The 5,663-nt window shown below is 34.8% G+C and overlaps 1 protein-coding gene across 1 annotated transcript in view; it reads right to left on the minus strand.

Annotated features, from left to right (window-relative positions):
• The window catches only part of LOC126814939 (hydroxysteroid 11-beta-dehydrogenase 1-like protein), a 44,907-nt gene extending 39,688 nt beyond the window's left edge, over positions 1 to 5,219 (minus strand). The window contains exon 1 of the mRNA XM_050540406.2: positions 5,089 to 5,219. The gene's annotated coding sequence lies outside the window, so the exon portion shown is untranslated. The remainder of the gene's footprint in view (positions 1 to 5,088) is intronic.
• Positions 5,220 to 5,663: the final 444 nt, after the last annotated feature.

A 5,663-nucleotide genomic window follows, 5' to 3' on the forward strand; every position in this document is an offset into this window, starting at 1 on the left:
AAAAAGGAAGATCGATTCAGTTTTTTTTCCAACTGTGGATGGAAATTACAAGATAGAGCTAGGCTCAGTGAGTAAGGAGCTGACTCGCTAAAAAGGAGGTTCCAGGTCAGTCCTGTATTGGCATGCTTTCCCCTTGTCAGTGATGCAAAACAGAGCACCTGGCAAGGAACAGTGTCTAGACTTTCAGGCAATACTAAAAACTGTGTATGTACATGTTGTTGTACATATCAATAAACATCTTATCTTATCTTATCTATAAAAGAAAACCTTGCAGTTAATAAAATTAGTGAATGACATCCATAATACTTTCACTAAATGCCTTTTAAAGATGCTATAATTATTTAGATTGTAGATTAATTCATGGTACCAAGGTGGCACGTTCATTGTTTTATAAATAAGCTTTTGCTATCATCAAATGGCTGTAGCTCACTATAATCAGATGATTAAGATTGGCTGAGTGGTTTGTGAAAATTCCTCAAATCAACACTTTTAATTTTTCACCCAAATCTCAGTGCTTGACAATTAAACGCATTTTATAGAAATTAGGCCAACATTTATTAGGTAATAAAAACACTAGTAGAATATATGTATGCATGGTAAACCTCAGGAATTCTAGAAAAATGTATGAAACCACATCAAAGATAACTGATATAGTTAAGATAAACTGATATAGTTTAAAGACAAATCTAGGCGAATACTGATACGTCTATTTCTGCAAAACCAATTAATAGCTTACTCAAACTTACATTGATTTAGTATTAAAATTAAAACTTTTATAATTTTCACATTAGGTTAATTGTTTAAAGATGCATTGTGTAAAAGCTAAATTTGCCTATTGCAGATCTTTCTTTTGACTTCAGATGTTATATAATTTGTTATTAAAATACAGTTGTGATGTCATCCTTTAAGTTGGCGTATCATTATTTCAAATAATGGTACAGGCAATGTGCCAAGCGTACATTATTTATACTAGTTAACATTTTGGACCCATGTGACATATTTCATTGCAAAGCACGTGCAAGTGTCTGTATTTTAAGTTGTTTAATGGTCTTGAGCTTAAGACATTGCATAATATATTGAAACAACAACTCGTGACTACGTCATTCGTGTTGCTTCAATATATTACTTAATGTCTCGCTCTCGTCCATTAAATCACACTTAATTGGACAATTATTCACATGACAAGCCAATAATCAACACTCTAGACCACGATGTGGTTGTAATTTTGAATGGATTGAAACACGATCACCATATAATATTTTCATTTCAAAATAGATAATCAAGACTTTTTTTTTTATCGTAACAACAGTAACAATGAAAAGCAAGACTTTGTTTATTATCGTAACAACGGTAACAATGAAAATGAAGACTACGCTATTCTTTAAACAGTCATACTTTTGCTGAGAATGAAATAAATTGACTGAAATTTTGAAACCTATATTCCTATTTCATGATCTTGCTTTAAACTATTATAGGGAGAACTGTCAGCTCTTTATGTAATTCGTACATAATGCATCTTTAAAGTTTGACAGAGAAAGTGATAAAAGTATTTGTGTACAATGTGAATAATGCACAAGTAAGATTTTAAACCCCAACTATGCATACAAAATACCAAACAGGGGATATCCATATTTAATTACTTTACAAAGAAAAAGGAATTCCCAATATAAGTTTGTTCATTAGACTGGCTTCTTATAAAGAGCATCACAATATACGTCCACATTCCTGCTTTGATTGATTGATTGATTGATTGATATGGTACTTTTTAAAATGAAGAGAATGAAATATGAAATGACTGTAATATGACAAGAGGCAAAGAAGGCTATAATAGGTGTTGGGTTTGTTTTGCCAAATTTACAGACAAAATATTAACAAAAAGGGGGTCGTGCACCAACATCAATAACTGCTGTCCTTAGGGTATAAGGAATAATTATACAAAGTTCCAAGATAATCCATTCAGAATTGTGGCCTTCGGGCGCTAAAGGCAAAAATTGGGTGTGGCTCTGCCCCTGGGGGTTGGGACATTCATCAAAATCAATAGTTGACGCCCTTAACTATAGGGAATACATATGCCAAGTTGATCCATTCGCGGCCTGTAAACGATAAACACAAAGATTGGACGTGGCTCTGCCCCTGGGGGTTGGGACATGCAGTTGTCGTCCTTAGGCTATAAGGAATACATATCCCAAGTTCAAAGACGATCTATTAAGAATCGTGATCTGTAGGCAACACACAGAGACACAAAGAAAAAATGGGTGTGGCTCTGCCCCTGGGGTTTGGGCAATCACCAAAAAACAATAGGGGTCATCCTTAGGGTATAAGAAATAGGTATGCAAATTTTCAAAAGGATCTGTTAAGAATTGCAGCCTGTAGGCAAAACACAAGATACACAAATATTGGGCGTGGCTCTGTCCCAGGGGTTCGGGCAAGGGCAGCCTTAGGGTATAAGGGATAAGTATAAAAAAGTTTTCAAGACGATCGATTAAGAAATGCGGGCTGTAAGTGACACACAGACACACAAAAAGAAAATGGGTGTGGCTCTGCCCCTGGGGGATAGAAGGATTAAGTATGCAAAGTTTCAAGGTGATATGTTAATAAATGCGGTCTGTAGATGACAAACAAATAAATACAAGAAATGGTCGTGGCTCTGCCACTAGGGTCGGGCATTTTCAAGATGATCGATTAAGAATTGTGGCCTGTAGGCGACAGACACACAAAAGGAAAATGGGCGTGGCTCTGCCCCTAAGGGTTGGGCATGCACCCCAAACAATAGGGATGTTCCTTAGGGTACAAAGAATATGTATGCAAAGTTTCAAGATGATATGTTAAGAAATGCGGTCTGTAGATGACAAAGAAATACAAGAAATGGGCGTGGCTCTGCCCCTGGGGGTCGGGCATGCATCAAAAAACAATAGGGACCATCCTTAGGGTATAAGGAATAAGTATGTAAAGTTTCAAGATGATCACTTAAGAATTGTGGCCTGTAGGCGACACACAGGGGTGACGGAAATATACGTTCACATTCATATAATTAATCTATAAAAATTAATCTATGAAAATCTGTACTTTTGAAGTAAATATTTGAAATCTTCTTTACTTGATGGAAGGTAAATATGTTTTATATTTCTCACACCCCACTGAACATCTTTGTGAATGTAAATAAACTATATAACTGAGGCAGAGAAGCTACTACATGCATGTCATATGTTTTGCTTGATTACATACATGTACAATGTACTAATGTTTGCCAACTTCATAATTAAAGTATAAAATCACAGGATATTTGCCTTCATATAAAATTCACAGCTAAATCTCCATTAAGCTGTGAAACAGAATGAACACTTCAGGACGAAAATTCATTAAACTGTCACCATGACAATGTGCTGGTAATTCACAATATATCACCATGAGTTCGAAATGACCTCTCAAACTTTTTAAATATACTCTTCAAAAAAAGTAGGGGATATTCAGAAACAATACAAAACTGCAGAAATGCACCGCTGTTTTTATTAGAGGTAACAAGTGTATGTTAATAATAGGCCAATTGCCTACACATGAACATAAATAGTTCATATGGGCGGCTTATCTGACGGCCCCATTTCACTCGCAAAGAGATACACGTCAAAAGTTAAAAAAATGGACGTTTTTGATTTTTGTCTTAATAATGAGTAATTGCTCTACCAATCCTCAGACAATCAGCAATTCGTCGTGGCATGCTCCTAATCAACCGTCCAATCACAATTTTGGGCAATCTGACCCACTCCCCTTGCAGTGCCAAAGCCAATTCTTGCAGTGTTGTCGGTTGACGTTGACGAACACATCTCCCGATGAAAATAAACGTAACACACTAAAGCAAAGATACGCTAAATAGTAAATCTTATGCAAGAACCGATAGCAATGCTAACATGGATAGATAAACGCGGCAGTTTTCATTAACCCTTCCTTGAAGTATCAAATTTGACAATGAACCCTTTCCACATCATGTATTGCGCTATTGCGTGTCAAGTGTCCATGACTATTTATCATATCACAACCTGCATAGGTATTTGCATTTCAATATCCCCTACTTTTTTGAAGAGTATATCACTTTTTTTCAAAAAGTTTCAAGAAATTAAGGCAATACCCCAGACTTGTATCTCTGGCAGAAGAACTATAGATAGTTGCAGTGGAAAATGAAATGGCTTGTTAAATACCTCTCCTCTTTTTAACTTATCCAAAAAATGATTTTAAGATTCATAACAGTATAAATTATTTTTTCTTATTCACTTCTCTTTGAGATGTATGTTCAAGTTCATATTTCTCGCAAAGATAAATATTTTGTGGGGTGTTGAAAGTGGGGAGGTTTCTTTAATCCGATTGCGTTCCTGTGCCATTTGACCACCAGTCAATAAGCTGTTTAACTATAATAACATAACATTTATGTTGGTAATTCATATTATGACTTTAGTAGCCTACCGATAAGTGGCAGCGCAAGAAAGACCCTTGAATACAAGTTACCTTTAACTAGTGTCATCTTTAGGAATACGTTGTACAACATTGTAAGATAAATACTATTAAATACCCTGTGTGATATATTACATACTTTGACAGTATATACAGTCAGGTTGAACATGTATAATGCAAATCTTAAAAGCATCCTCGGATATCCCCACCTGCCCTCATTCACGCATAAAGATGTTCGACGATGCTATAAAAGTAACTTTAAGTAATAATGTGATTTTTTTCTAAACCGTTGTGCATATGACATAAGTTTATCTCAATAAGACGACGTTTGCCTTGGAATATGTAATACATATAGATAAATATAAACTTCTATCTATAAATATAACTACACATTTTTGTTATGAAGACATGGTTACGCCTCTGTTTCTGTGTAATAAATTAAATCTATTAGTGTGATGTCTTAAATCTATTTATAATAGCATGATCGGTTACACGCGATTTGTCAAACGGCATTTTGCCAACATAAACAAAATAATCAAACAGCGAAGTGGAGTTCACCGACATTGTTTACAAACATAGCCCAATGTCATTTTAGGTTTACATACTTTACATACATCGAAATATAACCAATTAACCTTTACTTACCTTTAAAATATACTTTTCCGTTTACAACTCCTAATATTGCTCCGAAAAACTAAAAAATGCGACCTTTGTCGCCCTGCTATAACTTCGTCTGCCACTGATCGCGCTACACTCACGTGCCTTTCTGGATCAGAGCTATCAAATATCTCGATTGGCCGCGACGTCCTTACAGCGAATCTCCAGTTAAAGGTGTTACATTATTCCAAAAATACAGTCACAATTTACAGCTCACGACAATTCTTGAAATTTGTTTTTTTTATCGCATAATGTTATTCAAAACATTTTATGGATTCTGTAATAAAAATATTAGGATTATATAAAACATCAAATTTCACTTCCAACTTATTTAATTACGACGGAATCCCCAAAATCAAAATTTTATCAGAAAAAGGCAAATTACTACAACTCTTTTAATTAAACTATTTTGTTAAGATCCTGAATAACTATAAATATTTTCATAATTATTTTACTGAAATATGTTAGCCTGCTCCTTGTCACGTAGGCCTACCTACAACCAGGGAATCGAAACCACCTCAGGGCGAGTAGAAAATATTTCAAATTTTTATATGAATGATTTT

Source organism: Patella vulgata, chromosome 3, assembly GCF_932274485.2.
Source record: "Patella vulgata chromosome 3, xgPatVulg1.2, whole genome shotgun sequence".
NCBI classification, from domain to species: Eukaryota; Metazoa; Mollusca; class Gastropoda; family Patellidae; genus Patella; species Patella vulgata.